Raw genomic sequence first — 16,591 nt, forward strand, 5'->3', positions numbered from 1 at the left:
CTGTCTCCCCAATGCCACATCCTGCTCCTGCTTCCAGGGGCAAACAGGCCAGGTGCAAAACCCATCCCCAGCACCTGCCCCGTCTCTCCCCTCCCCTGGAGGTTCCTCAGCCACTGGGAAAGCCTCTATCATTCCCCACGCTCTGCTTCAAGCCCCCCAGCCTCCCCCATTCCTGCACCCCTTCACCCGAGGCACAGCAGGCCCCACCTCCACTCCAGGCCACATTTATCTCAGGTGAAGACCAGAGGCAGCAGACGCTCCGGTTCCCCTCATCAAACACAACGCGCCCCACTGAACAGATCAGAAAACTGACTTGCCTAAGGTCACAGGCAGGATACGTGTGCCCAAAGCCTGGTCCTCCCCATGGCCCTGCCAGCCCAGGCGCCGGCCCTCAGTGAACAGAAGGGAAGTGGCCTTGGTCGGAGCCTCCGAGGAGGCCCGTTACTGTTTCCAATTTAATTGGAGCGTTCCTGTCCGCTGGACGGCAGCCAGCTCGGCCCTGCTCCCCCGCCACAACGAGGTCTGCTCAAAATCACTTCCTCCTCCACTCCTTTTTTTTGTTTGTTTCCATTTAATTTTAAAAGGAAGAGAGGGAGATAAACCACAGCACGACAAACCCTCCCTGCACTCCAGGTTCCTGGGACTCCACCCGAGAAGCCCTGACGGGGAGCAGCCCTCCCAGCCTGGGTATTTCACAAACATTACGCCTGGTTCTGCCGCCTCTTCCTCATTAAGTTCCGGGCGCCCCAGGAGGGACGTGTTTTCCATTAGACCCAGCTCCTCCATCTGGCCTTCCCGACAGCAATCTTCTCTGCAGAGGGAAGCGAGGAGGCAGAGAGGACGCTGGTGTCTGGGCGGTGGGGAGGGAGGTGCTGGCACCAGCTGTGTAACCTGGGCAAACCACTTAACCCCGCGCCCCTGGGGCTGTGGCTGTGGGAGGGAGGGAGGCCATGCTGGAGTGGGGCTCAGGGAGCTGGATGGCTGAGCTGGGGCTGGGCTCCTGGTCAGCACCTGGAGAGGTGGCCGGACCTGGGGTTTCTAAAGGATGGGGGCGGGGTTGGGGTCCTGGGTCTTCGTCCGTTTTGCTGCGTGGCCAGGAATGAACCAACAACCCCAGACTACCCGAAACACAGCTCCCAACGTTATGCTGAGTGACAGAAGCCAGCCACAGAAGGATAAACACTGTGTGATGCCACTTGTAGGAAGTGGCTAGAGTCACTGAATTCATAGAGACAAAAAGGAAAATGGTTGGGGCCAGGGGCTGGGGAAAGCGAGGAAGGGGGAGTTACTGTTTAACAGAGCGATTCGGTTGTGCCAAATGAAAAGTGCTGGAGATGGGTTGCTATACAATATCAATATTCTTAACACTACTGAATTATCTACTTAACACTGGCTGAAAGTAAATTTCACGTTATATGTATCTACCACAATTTAAAATTAAAACAAAACCTCCTCCAGGGAGGCCTCCCTGATTGCTAGTCAAGAGCTCTCAGCTGTGCTTGTGTTGTTCTGTGGTGGCCCTAAAGGTTCAGGCTGCCCGCATGAAAGGCAAAGTGTTGACAGCGGCCCTGGCACTCAGTAGGCCCTCAGAGCCAAGTGCAGCATGCGTCCAGGCCTTGTCTCTAGCCCACCTCACCTCAGGACCCCATGACGGCCATAGGGCATGGCTGGGCCTGCTAGGCAGTGACTTGCACCTCTGATCCCTCAGAAGTGCCCAGTAAGCTGAGCTGTCCCCTCACCAGCTGCCTCCAACCGAGATGGTCTCAAGGGACAATTAAAAGAGCCCGGGCCCAGGGAAGGGCTGACTGCTTCAGAGGGGCCCCTGGACCCCAAAACTCGAGGCCAGGCCCAGAGCCCCTCTCTCTGCCTGTCAGTCTGCAGTCTCTGTCCCACCCGCTCATGCCCATGCCCAGACCCCGAGTGTGAAGGTAGCCTCCCCAAGGTTCCCACCAACTTCCCTGCCTCCAACATCTGGCAAACACATCCACAGCTGTGCAGCTGCCGGAAACGCCTCCTCCTGCTTCTCCTCCATGCACGCAGGCCCTCAAGGATGGCTTTCTGAGGAATTTATGGGGTCGCCCCTAGTATTTCAGGGCAGATCCCCAGAGGCATCCACCACATGTGAATGAGGACAAATGTTTCTGCTGCTAAGAATAGCTGCGCCAGCAGCAGCGTCTACAGCGACGGAGCCCACCCACTCAACAAGGGCCCCCTCCTGCCTCCCCAACCCCTCCCAGTCCCCAGCAAGTGGCCAGGCTGGACAACAAAAGGCCTGGCTGGGAGGACCCCACTGCTGCCTGGGCTCCAGGCCAAGCGGGAAGAATCCACTTTACATCAGCTCGGTCCAATGCTCAGAAGTGGACGCATTCTGGGCCATTCAATTACCCCAGGGGCGCTGATCAATAAATGTCTGATGACGGGACAGTGATCAAGAACCCAAAAGGTCCTATGGCCCCTGCAGCCAGGAACTCAGACAGTAAACAAATGCTTCAGCGCCCAGGAGTGGCGACGGCTGAAGCTAAGAGCCTACCTGGGATCGGATGATCCACCCGAAGAAGGGCAGGGACAAAAAGCAAGAGGAGAGCTGTAGATACCCAAGACCCTGCCAGAACACAGGGGCCCAGGCAGGCACTGCGCCAAGGGGAGGGGCCCGCAGGAAGGGGGTGACCGCAGCTCAGCCCCAGCCAACGCTGAGCAGAGGCTCAGGAATGTGGCCCCCAAACATTCCTGATGTTCCAGACCCTGCTGGAACACAGGGGGTCCACGGCATCCAAATCTTTCCAGCAAAGCCAAGAAGCCCAATTTTGAGACATCTCCCAATATTTCTAAAAAAACACTGACTATAAAACCAACCCAATCAATCAGTCTGACACCCAAATACAGCCCAGGGGCTGCCAGGACGTGACCTGTGGCTTATGACGTGGTCACTGGAAGCCACGAGAGAGGAGAGGGAAGGCTGGGGAGCTGAAGTGGGGTGATGGGGGGACAGGAGGCAGAGCTCCATCAACGGCTTGGAGGGGGGACCCAAGAGGCCCCCAACTATTAAATATAATGGGAATGAAACTTACCCAGTGACTCATTGGCACCACCTCCTCCACCCCAATGGGACACAAACTGGCCATGAAAGGCTGGGCCAGGCAGGGACCCTGACCTGGCCCCATCTCCAACACAGGCAGCCAGACACAGTGTCTGCCCACCCGGCCCCACTCCGTGCGCGCCACACCCCAATTTCCCTGGGCAACCAACCCCCCTGCACCCTCAGTCCTGGGGTCTCAGGGAGGCTGACCCTGCCCTCCAGCCAAAGTGGCACTGGCTTTGGTGGGGAAGGGGTGGGGCTTAACTCTGAACTCTCAAGCTGAGGCAATAAAACTCATTCCCACGGTATTTGCTCGAATATTGGGAACAAGAAGCTGTCCTTCCACTGGGGCTACTGAACTGCAATTATTAGTCTCAGGCTATCAGGGACTGAAAGTAGGAAGCACCTGGATCCAACTGTGCCTGAAGCTTCCCTGAGGTTTTTTAGTTACTTGAACTATTTGTGCTAAATGCAGGAGGCAGAGGGAGTCTGTCCATTGCAACCAAGAGACCTAAGATAGCAACCCTCCTGAAACACAGACTCTCAGATAGGATCTCCCTGGAATCAGATCTCTTCCACCCACTAGGTCTCTCATCCATGTAGGTGAGGACAGGTCCAAAGCCAGCCAAGAGGAGGCCAGAGAAATGGAATGGGAGACCCGGGTCAGACTCAGTGTAGGGGCAAGGGCCAGGCAGGAGCCTGGGAGAGGCTGTCCTGTGTCACCCTGAAGGGAGAGTGGGCGGCTCCCAGTCCCTTCCTGAGCTGTCAGTGGCTCTCACGGGTGAAAGAGCGGCAGCTTTGCAGTAGAAAGCTGCCCAGCACAGCCCAGCTCTGATCTGGGTCACTTCTCAGAGGCAGGCGCACCCCCCGACGGCCGTCCCCCACAGTAACCTGAGCCTCCGGACCTCGGTTTCCGGAGGAACATCACGGTCTCTCTCGGAGGGAATGCCTGCGAGCCGCACGCAGAACCAAATGTGCTGATAAACCTAGGCCAGGTTGAGCAAGCCCGGGCTGCTCCCGCCAGGCCAGAAAAAAGAGGCATTGTCTGCAGCCAGGAGCCACCACATGGGCTGTACCCATGGGCATGTCTTGGGGCCATCTGTGCTGGGCCTTCAGTTTCCTGGGTTGTAAAACAAGTGGCTGCTCCAGGCCTCGGGGGCGGCCAAGGCTTCAATCTGGAGCAGGTGGCGACCCACTGGAGCAGGTGGCGACCCCAAGCCCCCAGCCCACAGGCACTGCTGCACCCCAGCTCCGCTTCTCCTCCCGACCTCCATGGGGCCACGTGCTTGTTACAGCTCCCATTTCCCAGGCAGAAGACTGAGGCTCTTTGCACAGGCAGAAGCAGGTCAGCGGGAAGATGAGCAAACGCCACTTCCATCTTCCAGGCTGCCGCCCTGACCAGCCACGGGAGGGGACGCCTCACAGCCACTGGTGCAGCCAGTCCCCAACACAGCACTTGGTGGCACCAGCTCCTTCCATCACAGCGACCCTGTGAGGGATTCTGTTATCATTCCCATTCTACAGCTGGAGAGACTGTTGCACAGAGAGGCTGAGCAACTTGCCCAAGGTCACACAGCCAGCAAGGGCACAGCCTGGATGCAAACCCAGGCGAGCCACCTCCTGTGTCCGGCTCACCCACTGTGTCCTGGGACGCTGTCACCGGCATACCTACGCCTCTTGCTCAGCCTGGAGGAGACTGTAGTCTCTCCCACCAGGCTGGAGCCAGGCCTTGCAGACCTCCCGTCCCATATCCCTGCTCACGAGACCAGGCCAGGTCCTGCCAGCCAGAGGTGCCCATGGGTCGCACAGACAGGCTGTGGGCATCTCCATGTCCACTTGAGAGTCTGCTGCACACCGTCCACCCTGGGCCCAAGAGGAGAAGAAAGGCCACATCCTCACCTCCCGCACAGCCTCAGCTCCGTGACCTCCCTCATCAGAACCTGGAATCTGGACTCCAACCCTTGCTGCTTCGCTTCCTCTCCCCCCACAACCCCGAACACAAGATCCATGAAGCAAGAGTCATACCTTTGTGTCCCCCAGAGTCCCAGCACACTGCACACGGCAGGCGCTCAATAAATGCTTGCTGAATGCATGAACATCCTAAGAGCAAAATCGCAGACGTGGCGCTGAAGCTCAAAGACCAGTTTGCAAACAGAGAGACTGAGGCCGAGAGCACAAACAGGGTGTGCTTAAAGCCCAGATTTCAGGGTGCCACCTATACCGGGCCAGGTCCATCAAAGGCAGCCAAGTGTCCCAAATATCAGGTAACTGACCCTAAGTCCACACAGCCGGCCGGCTCCACTCCAGGTCTCCATGTGGCCAAGAACTCTGATCCCCACTCCTGGAAGCCCCAGTGCCAGCCCCAGTGCCAGCCCCCATGGCGAAACTATAAGGCCGTCACTGCCACTAAGGAATTGTGTGGCCTCCGCCAAGTAGCCTGCCCTCTCTGGGCCTAGTTTCTCCATTTGTCAAGGGCACCTGGCAAACTCGGGGCTTGCTGGGGAATGAGTGCAACCCAGGTTCTGCAGGAGTCACTAGATGTGTGTGAAGAGTGTCCGGGGCCTGGGGCGAAGCCAGGGTAGAACCCGAGAGCCTCCTGCCTCTGGGTCCTGTCCCCTTAGCAAGGCTGTCTGAGGGGACTTCGAACAGCAGGTGGCAGGTGGGGTCTAGGGCCCTGTGGATTTGGTTCTCGGCAAGAAAGGCAGGTTCAAGCAAGGCCTGCTTCCTGGAAAGTCCGGACTCCCTGGATGGGGCTTCCTGCGCTCCCAGGCACAGAGGGGTTCTCGGCCACCCAAACTTGTCCTGCACCCTCAGGCTTGGAGTGGGGAACAGTACTAACCCCCGCCAGGGCCAGGTCCCCCACCTCCAGAGACTGGCGTCGCCAGCTGTGTTCACTTCCCAGGGCTGCCATAAAAATGACCTCAAACCAGGAGGCTTAAAACAACACTGATCTATTTATTTTTGTTTTTTTCTTATTTTTTGACAGGGTCTCACTCTGTGGTCCAGGCTGGGGTGCAGCGGCACAATCATGGCTCGCTGTAGCCTTGACCTCCCAGGCTCAACTGATCCTCCTGCCTCAGCGTGGGACTACAGCCATGCTGCCACCATGTCCGGCTCATTTTTGTGCTTTTTTGTAGACAGGGTCTCGCCATGTTGCCCAGGCTGATCTTGAAATCCTGGGCTCAAGTGATGCGCCCACCTTGGCCTCCCAAAGTGCTGGGACTGCAGGCGTGAGCCACCAACCAACAGCAATTTATTTTCTAACAGTTCCGGAGGCCAGAAGTCTAAAATCAAGGCGTCAGCAGGGCCCTACTCCCTCCAGAAGCTCAAAGGGAGGCTCCTTCCTGCCTCTTCCAGACGCTGGTGGCTCCAGGCATTCCTTGGCTTGCGGCTTCAGCCCTCCAATCTCTGCCTTCGTCTTCTTGTAGCTCCGGTAGTCTTGTTGTCGCCTCTTCTGTCTCTTCTAAGGACACTGGTCTTTGGATTCAGGGCCCACCTGGGTAACCCAGGATGAGCTCATCTCAGAACACATCTGCACAGACCCTTTTATCAAATACGGTCTCTCTTTGACAGGGGCTGGGTTACCAGGACATGGACCTACTTCCTGGGGGGATCACCACTCACCCCACTCCACCAGCCCCCGCCTTCTCTGACATTGCCCTTTTCCTGAAAACTCACTCCCTGCCTAGCTCTGAGTCCAAGCCCCAGCGGAACCCCATGAAGCAGAGGAGGAAACGGAGGCACAGGGAGTTCAGCTGATGCCCAGGGGACAAAGTGGGGACAAGGTTTGAACCTGGCTTTCCGAGTGGCCCCAACACAGTAGCCGCTGGGCATGGGCCTCCCTCCCGTTTACAGGAAACAAGGGACTCTCACGCCCACGCCTCTCAGCTAAGGGCCAAGCTGGCAGTGAGTCACCCCCACTCCACAGGCCAATGAGAGGTTTGAAGCAACTCATCGGGGGGACCAGACAAACGGTGGGGCCAGGGAGGGCTTCCTGGAGCCTCAGCTTGCTCCAGTGTCAACAGGGGAGCAAATCCCACCTCCCGCTGCTCTCTCGGGAAGATTCAACGAGACCCTGGAAGGAGACAGCTTGGCACATGGGTCCCTGGCAATCACCACCTCCCTGGTTATTAGCAGGCCTGGCCCGACCCACACAGCTGCCCACCCAGCCTCTGACCCCAGCCACAGAAAGGGCCCATTATGACATCACAGGCCAGGAATGATGTTACTGCTCTGGGAAGGAGGCTGGCCCCAGGAACAAAGGGCTCATTGTCATGCAAATGAACGACTCCGGAGGAAGGGGGCGGTTCCTCCACTCTGGGGTGCCCCTCCTGCCCTCTAACTTCTAAGCCACACTGGAAACCAACCCCCCAACCTTCAGAAGTGTGGGCATCTCTGGGCCTCCGCTCTGGGCTAAATGAGGCATTCTCTCAGCCTGGGAAATGGGACCCTCCCAGTTCTGAGCCAGATACCCAGAAAGCAGGACCGCCTCGGAAGACAGGAATAGTATGAGGGACTTCTGGAGATGAGAGACGGGGATCCCCTTAGCATGCTAAGCATGACCCTGAGCAAAGAAGCAACTGCCTTGGAAATGCCATTCACTTGGTAATACTGCAGGTCTGCAGCTGTGTGTCTTTGAGCAAGCTACCTACCCTCTCTGTGCCTTATCAGGAGAGGGTGACTCTGCCCACTTTACAAGGCTATGGGAAGGACACAGTGAACTAAGGTATGTGGAATGCTCACCTCGCCTTGGTCCTCAGCACACAAGGCTGAGGCTGTCGGCACCCCTCCCCCACTCCCCGTGCCTACGGCACCCCTGGGTTCCTTCTCATGGCCGTATCTAGGAGGGGTAGGCTCTCTTGGGATGCTTGGTGGGTACCCCAGGGGCAGTCAGAGAAAAAGCGTGAGAACTTTTCCCGGTTTTCCAAATCGTCCCCAAAATGCAGGGCCTCCTTCCCCAGAGAGGCCCCATTTATGGGGAGGGGACAGGCTGAGGCCCCGTGGGGGACACTGAGTCAGGCACAACTGTCTCCTAAGTGCCTGCTACATACCCAGTGCTGGGGACACAGCAGTGACCAAGGTGAACAAAATCCTGGATGGAGGGGTGCTGGAGTGTGAATGTCTATATCCCCCCAAAATCTGTATGTTGAGACCTAATCATCATGGGACAGTGTCAGAGCACGGGGCCTCTGGGAGGTGACGAGCTGTCACGAGTGGGATTGGTGCCCCCAGAAAGCCACCGTGCCCTCTGCCTGGGAGAAGCCACCACCTATGAACCAGGGAACGGGCCCTCCTCCCATGTGACACCAAATCCCCCAGCCTCTGGGTCTCGGGCGTCCAGCCTCCAAAACTGTGAGCAGTAAAGTTCTCTTGCTTGTGAGCCACCCGGTCCAAATAGACTAAAATAAGGTGGGGACGGGGTGACGGGCAGACAGCAGAACCCGGTGGCGACGGTGTTACACGGAGCAGTGAAGGTGTCACAGGGAGTCACAACCTGACATCAGGCCTCTCTCAGGAGGCACCATTAGCAGAGGCCTAAATCAGGGAGGCTGAAGGTCTCAGGAAAGGGTGTTCCCAGAAGAGGTTACAGCCAGGCTGGGTGTGGTGGCGCAGGCCTGTAATCCCTGCACTTTGGGAGGCCGAGGTGGGTGGATCACTTGAGGTCAGGAGTCCAAGACCAGCCTGGCCAACATGGCAAAACCCTGTCTCTACCCAAAATACAAAAATTAGGCATGGTGGTGCACGCCTGTAGTCCCAGCTACTCGGGAGGCTGAGGCAGGAGAATCACTTGAACCTGAAAGAAAGGTGGCCACAGCTCTGCAGTCCAGCCTGGGGGAAAGAGTAAGACTTTGTCTCAAAAAAAAGAGGTTATAGTCAGTGCAAAGGTCCTGAGGCAGGCTCATGATCAGGGGCCCCAAAGAACAGTAAAGAGGCTCATGAGGCTAGATGCCCCCACACCCTATTCCACCCCTGTCCCTCCAGACCCTAAGCTATGACTGATGCCCACGGGACACAAGCCTCTACCACGCCACTGTGATGACAGGAACACCCTTACAGCAGTTCAGTCATGGGGCCCCCACAGGCCCTGCAGGCACCACCTGTCCCCCAGCCTGGGATGCTCTGGAGCCCTCTGTGATCCTCAGGCACAAAGCAAACCCCGCCTGGACCCCCTGGGATGTCCAAGGGACCAAGCTCAGTTACAGGCCAGCTTCATGGGGGAGTCCTCTACCAAAAATACAAACATTAGCTGGGCTTGGTGGCATGTGCCTATAGTCCCAGCAACTTGGGAGGCTGTGACAGGAGAATCGCTTGAACCCAGGAGGCAGAGGTTGCAGTGAGCTGAGATCGCGCCACTGCACTGCACTCCAGCCTGGGTGATGGAGTGAGACTCAGTTTCAAAAAAGGAGAAAAAAAAAAGAATCTCAAGATCCCAGGATCCTGTGTGCCCTTCACCCAGCCTCCCCCAAGAATAACATCCTGAGACAACGACAATTCATCATCTGTATCATAACCGGGAAGGCAGCATGGATACAGCCAGCCATATGCAGATCCGCAGCAGTGTCCAATGCACTCACTTGTGTGTGTGCGTGTGCATGTGCGCGTGTATCTGTGTGGGTGTCTGCATGAGAGTATGGGTGTGTGTGTGCGAGTGTGAGTGTGCGTATGACTGTGAGTGTGCATGTGAGTATGTGTGTGCATGTTCGCGAGCGTGTGTGTATGCGTGCACATGTTCGTGTGACTGTGTGTGTATGGTGTGCATGTTCGCGAGTGTGCGTGTGAGTATACGTGTGGGTATGTGCATGTGTGTGTGCATGTGAGTGTGAGTGTGCATGTATTTAGTTCTATGTGTTCTTATCACACGTGCAGACTCCAGTGATCACAACCGGTCCATGCCGAGCTGCCTCGTCACAAAGGCCCTGTGCTGACTTCTGTTCTGAACCTTCCTTACCCAGGACTCTTCTCCACTGGGTAGGAAAATCGAGTCCCTGAGGACTCTGGCAAAGGTCAGGGGCAGCCACAACACAGCTCTGTGGCCAACCCAAGTGGACACCAAGGCCTTGGGGGTGACAAGGGGACACGTATGACCACCCCTCCCTTCAGAGGCCACTCTTGAGGTCCCAGGAGAGGCTCCACGACAATGAGACAACAGGCAGCTGGCACGGGGGGCCTGGACACCTGGGGAACTCCCGCTGGCTCCTGCTGGCCCAAGAGCGGAGGCCCTGAGCCAGTCACTGGCCCAGCATCCGGTGTCACTTACAAACACAGGACGGCTGCCACCTTCCGCAGGAGAACTACCCTCCCGCCCCAGCCCCAGGCCATACCACCGTGGGGGTTGCCTGGCCCAGGGCTGGCACGGAGGGGCTCAGGCTGAGTGGGAGATGGGGCAGAACAGGCAGGCATGGGGGGAGACCTGGGGACCCCAAACAAAGGCAGAGCCTGGGAAGCACCCACCCGGCCTACCTCCCCTTATCTGGGCCCGGGTTTCTATAAAACAGGAGAGCTCTCTGCAGAGAACAAAAGAAAACTGGACGGAACTCGAACGTAAATCCAACCTTGTGGTTACAATTACGGAGGCCCACCCACGCCAGCACTGCGCAGACCCCTTCAGGCTTCTCTCGGGCTCTCCCAAGACATACCGGCAGGCTGCAGTGCTACCACTGTGGTAAGGGACAAGGAAACTGAGGCTCGGTGGGATTCCAGGACTTGCCCAAGGTCACACCATCCTTGAGGGGTCGAGCTGGCACTGGAACCTCAATCCGGCCACTACAACTTCATAAACACCATCGCCCTGAGATGCCGAAATCCCAGGGCCGCCCCCGCCCCCAGACCAGGTGCGTGTATTGTTAGCATCGAGAAAACAACTTCAGCACCAGTGAATTATCGACTGTGAGCCTATTATGAACCAGAAGGCAGGTTTCATTCACTCCCTTAAGCCATACAGCCTATGAGGTGGGGAAAGATGCAACATCCATTTGCCAGATGGGAAAACTGAGGCTCAGAGACAGTAAGTTACTTGCCCAAGGTCACACAGCCAGGAAGCATCCAACCAGGACAGGAACCCAGGCAGTCTGCACCGGGTTTCCCCCAAAACTGCAGCTCCTTCTCCCGTCAGTCTCATGCTTGTGTAGACCCCACTGTTGTCCCATTTTACAGACGAGGAAATTGAGGTCTGCAAAGGGGAGGCGACATGCCCAAGGTCACACAGCACAGAAAGGACGGAACCAGGACTCAAACCCAGGTCTGTGGCAAAGGAGCAACACTGCCTGGAAGCCCAGCCCTCTCCCCTCCCCAGCCTGGGCTCGGAGGTCCCCAGGAGCCATTCCCGCCACCTCCCTGCGGCCGCAGCGCACCCAGACCTCGGGACAAATCGCTCCCTCATTCCCCCAGCTTGCAACTAAAGGCTCCTTGTGAGCTCGGGAAGCCCTTCCAACTTTCCAGTGTTTATCCCGGCTGCTCACTGCCAAGTCCCTGGGCAAGCCTGGGCCGGTGGCGCTGATTTCAAACCAGACACGGGCACCGAGCCAAGCGCCACCTCGGTGGGGAGCCGGGCGCCGGGGCCGGGCTGCAGCGCTGCCTGCACCTGGCTCTCCCCTGCCTGAGCCCACCCCGGCGCCCTAGGGCAGAGCCTCGGGAGCACCCACCATCACACACCCTCCTGAAGTCAACTCCGGAACAGAAGCCCCCTGAGTCCCCAAGGCTCGCCATGCTCCCCAGCAGGGACGCCGGATGTGCACCGAGGCTCCGGGAGAGGAGCCTGGTGCCCCCCCAGGTCCCCTCCCACGCGGGCTGGCCAAGAAGCCTCTCCCCAGCCGGCCGGGCCAGCGCCTCGGAGCGCTCTTTTCTGTGCCTGCAGCAACTTTGTCCGATAAGACAGCCCTGCCCACCATCCCGCTGAGCTCAGGGCCGACAACACTGTGCTGCCAGGGGAGGGTCCGGCCGCCCCCGCTGGCTGACCTGCAGCCACTCGGCCCCCAGCCCTGGCCACCACCTCCAGCGACAGAACGGGGGCTCTTTCCAGATGAATTCCTCGGCCCCCAACTAGCGCCCCCTGCACAGAGCCTGCAGGCCACAGCCCTCCACCCCAGTCTGTGCCCACCTCCCCCGGCCAGAGTGACCCGGCCACACTGTGCCTCCCCTGCGCACACCAAGCCTGGCGACTTCTCTTACCCGAGCACATGACCAACCTCGCTCACGTCAGCTCCAAACACAACTTGAAGTAACTCTCCCACAAGAAAAAAAAAAGAAAAAGAAAAAGAAAAAGTGCCAGCCAGCGGGCCAGCGGAGTCCACACACACAGGCTGTGCTGCCGGCTTCCAGGAGGCACACCGCAGCCAACATCAGACCCATCCTTCCCCCAGGATGACACCCGCAGAGGGGCGGCCCCAGAGGGCGGCCTCACCTTCCCGCGAGACTACAGCTCCCATCCCGGCCCGGGAGGCCCTGCGGGGCCAGGCCAGGCCCCCCAGGCTTCCAGCCCGATGCCCCCCAAACCCGGGCAGGCCAAGGACCACTAGCGACAAGAGCGGGGCCGCCTGACCCCACGGCTGGGACGCGAACGAGACGTCGGGCCTCCAGCGGTCCGTTCTCGCCTCTGCCACTCCGGGCCTATAAACACAGAGAATTACATAAGTCCACTCCTCTTGTTTGGAAGCCAAAAGTACGAGCTTTTTCTCCCAGCCTTGGCAGTAAGTAATAATTCCTCATCGCCATGGTAACCCTGGCGGGCTTCCAGCCGACACTCGGGAGCTGAAACACTGTGAGGCCTTTTTATAGCTCGGCTAGAAAAACCTCTTCACTCTTCGCTCGCTGGCAGGCGAAAGCGAGCTCCAGCCCCGCTTCTCCCCCTTTAACCCGCTTCCTCCCAGCCTGGACTGTCCAGCCTCGGGCCGCACCTGCACCTCCACCCTGCGCGCGGCTCTGGCGCCCTGGCTGAGGCCTGGCTCGGGACCGGCTCGGAACCCAGGCCTCGGCCCTTCCCTCCCCCGTCCTCCGTCCTGAGGGCCAGATGGCCAGAGGGGCAAGCTCTCCCTTGCAAAGATTTCTGTCCTTCCTTTAATCCTAGGAAAAGAAAGCTTGACCCCCTCACACTGGCATTCTGATCTAGGGTCATCTCGGTGACAGGCCTAGAAAAGAAGACATGGCCAAATAATACACACACACACAGGCCAACAACGATGGCTTGGTAGTCAGCCAGGAGTCTGAACCTTGGCTGCAATTAGCTGTGTGACTCAGAGACAAGTCTGAGCTTCTCTGGGTGTCAACTTTCCATCCGTAGAAGGGGCAGGCTGAGCTCTGCTTCTCCAAGCGCTCTGGAAAGCAGAGACGAGGTGCCAGGGGAAGCTGCTGGAGCTCCCAGGAGGCAGAGGAGGCTCCACGAGGGTCTCCAGATTCACTTCCCTGCCCCTAGCAGCCAAGAGTTGGGCCTAAGAATGTGTCCCTGGACAGCAGCCCAAATGATGACAAGGGTCCCGGGGTGCAGACACGGGGAAGGCACCCCTGGCAGGAGCATGGCAGATGTGAAAGTCTGGAGGCTGGACCACGCGCGGTGTGTTGTCAAAGCAGAGAAGAGGCTGGCATGGCCAGGGTGCAGGGGCGAGGCGGGGAGAGTATGACGATGAGGTCAGGGAGCTAATAGGAGTGGAGCGGAAGTGGTCAGATGGACTCTGGGCCTGGCCTTCGACTCCAACAATAACACTGTCATCCTTTGTACTCTCAGGAGCATCTTGAGAGTAATAATATTAATAACAATAACAGTGGCCACGCACACAGAGCCCAGCAGCTTTGACTGTGTGCCCAGCACTGTGCTAAGCGGGTCCCCTGGTTCACCAGCTGGCCTCACACCACCGCGGCAAAGGCAGGTATGCCCCTGAGCCGCCATACACAGACGGAGCAGGAGGCAGGCCCAGAGAAGGTAAGGGACTTGCCCAAGGTCAACAGCTAGTAGCTGAGCTGGGACTTGAACTGGGCAAGCCTGCCTTGTCTCCGTCATCCACATGGTAATTCAGCCACAGGGAGTCACAGAAGGGTTTTAGCACCAGATTTGCCTGTGACACGGGCCCGTGGCCACTGGACCGACGGGGGGCCCAGACTGGCCACGAGGGGATGAGCGTGGTGGCTGCGGAGGCCCCTGGAAGCCAGATGTCTCCCGTGAACAGCTGGCCCTCCAGACTTCCCCAGGAAACACCCCTGGGGGTTTTCCAGAGACCTGCCCCAAAGCCAAAGGTGGGATTCTGCTACTCTTAAGCCTTCTTTTATAGGTAGGGAAACTGAGGCACAGGAAGGCATGGGCATATTTGTAGTCCAAAGATCCAGCACCGTCTTCCCACCCAGACCATCACCGAGATCAGGCGGAACCATGAAACCCAGGAGCGGCCAAACTGGCCCCATGCAAACACCACCAGGAAGTGGTGCCTGAGAGCAGCCGAGTCAGGCCTCACCACCTCCTTTTGTTCGTTTTTGTTTGTTTTGGACACAGACCTGCATCCAGACCTTTGCCAAAGGCTGGCCCTGGAATCTGCAGTAACTCCTCCCACCCCCTCAGAGCGACTGTGTGCTATGGGCAGGTTTGACACTGGGCCGTGTCTCTTCAGGGCCACTCGTTCTGCTTCCTGTGTCTTCCCCGTCAGATGCTGGGCAGCAAGTCGTTTGTTGAGTGACTTAATGAAGACCACAAATCATCAAACACCAGAAACAGCCACAGGGAGCAACCCCCAGACAGAGCCTGTGGCCAAAACCAAGCTCGTATTCAGAATAAGCCGGCGTTTGGTTATCTGCTCAGCAGGAGAACTCCCTATCACACAAGCCTCCAACGGCGACCACCCCTCCATACTTTGAAAAAGCATCCCCTGGCCAAAATCTGCCGACAGGCCACTTCCTGGAGCCCGTCTGCTGAGCAGAGCTTTGACCGTGGGAAAGACCGGTAAAGACCCCCCAGAATATGATTCAACGCAGGCCACAGGGGCCGGGGCGGTGGGCCAAAGGGGGTCTGAAAAGGGGCAGGGGGACCTTAAGCTGAGTGGCCCCAGGCAAGGCCCCCAGCCTCTTGAGGCATCAGAAGGCTCGGCTGGCGAACGGGGGAGCTCCTGCCTGCTGCCTCTCTCGGGACCCAGGTCAACAGGAACTACATGTGCAGGGCGCAGGGGGGAAGTGGGGGCCAGAACTCTGAGGGCCAGATTCAGACCCACAGCCGCAGCTACAGTTCAGCATCCAGCTCCAGCTGGAAGAGACCCCCCACTCGCTTCCTCCCCACGCACTGCTGCTTCCTGGCCAGGCACAGAGATACGAGTGGAGCAGGGTGGGGGCAGGAGAAAGAGAGAGCATCGTGAGCCAGACACGTCTGCCTATCTGCACCTCCTCAATCCCGGGCACCAGGGCTCCGTGACCTGGGCAGCCTCAGTTTCCTCATCTGAAAAGCCACCTAGATATCAAATGGTTCTATTGATGTATGCCACACAATGGAATTCCGCCATATAAAGGAATGAAGGACTGACACCATTCAACACGGATCAACCTCAAACACATTGTGCGGAATGAAAGAAGCCAAAACCCACAGTGTATGATTCCGTCCATGAGAAATACCCAAAATAGGTAAGTCCACAGAGGCAGAAGGCAGACTGGTGGCTGCCAGGGGCTGCGGGGAGGCGGCAACGTGGAGTGACCCCACCGGTACAGACTTCCTTTTGGGGTGATGAGGACATTTTCTGGATAGAGGGGGTGGGTGTACAACACTGTGATTGCACTAAAAACTCATGAACTGTTCACATTAAAATGGCAAATTATATGTGATGTGAAGTTCACCTCAATTAAAAATAAATAGGCCGGGTGCTGTGGATCGCTTGAGGCCAGAAGCTCAAGACCAGCCTGGCTAACACGGCAAAAGCCCTTCTCTACTAAAAATACAAAATTCAGTCAGGCGTGGTGGCGCATGCCCCTAATCCCAGCTACTCAGGAGGCTGAGGTAAGAGAATCGCTTGAATCGGGAGGCAGAGGCTGCAGTGAGCCAAGATCATGCCACTGCACTCCAGCCTGGGCGACAGAGCGAGGCTCCGTCTCAAATAAATAAATTAATTAAAAGATGGTGTTGTTGAATGCACGCCACGCCAGCCCAGTTTACCGACTTCCTGAAAGCCGCATCCAACTCCCAGCTGGTAGGAGTTCCTCACCCAGGCCTGGAGCTATCAGGCATTCTAGAAGCATCTGCTGAGCCCCTACTGTATGTGCTGAGCACTGGAAATATGGTAGTGAACAAGACAAAGTCACATTTTACATTTTAATTTTTAAATATATGAGTGACTAAAATAAAATTCACAACTGCATTCGTTTCCTGTGGCTGCTATAACAAATTATTACAAATTGGGTGGCTGAAACCAGCGGCCTATCCTCTCACAGTTCTGGAGGCCAGAAGTCCAAGCTCAAGGTGTCACCAGGGCCACACGCCCTCCAAAGACTCTGCAGGGGGAGCCTTCTCTGTGTCTTCCAGTTCCCAGTGGCCCCTGGTGTTCCTTCCGTCTTCAC

At 57.6% G+C, this 16,591-nt stretch overlaps 1 protein-coding gene across 1 annotated transcript in view; it reads right to left on the reverse strand.

Annotated features, from left to right (window-relative positions):
* The window catches only part of NCOR2 (nuclear receptor corepressor 2), a 210,424-nt gene extending 198,131 nt beyond the window's left edge, over positions 1-12,293 (reverse strand). Inside the window, exon 1 of the mRNA XM_011988891.1 lies at positions 12,245-12,293. The gene's annotated coding sequence lies outside the window, so the exon portion shown is untranslated. The remainder of the gene's footprint in view (positions 1-12,244) is intronic.
* Positions 12,294-16,591: the final 4,298 nt, after the last annotated feature.

The sequence above is a fragment of the Mandrillus leucophaeus genome, unplaced genomic scaffold, assembly GCF_000951045.1.
Source record: "Mandrillus leucophaeus isolate KB7577 unplaced genomic scaffold, Mleu.le_1.0 Scaffold34, whole genome shotgun sequence".
Lineage (NCBI taxonomy): Eukaryota > Metazoa > Chordata > Mammalia > Primates > Cercopithecidae > Mandrillus > Mandrillus leucophaeus.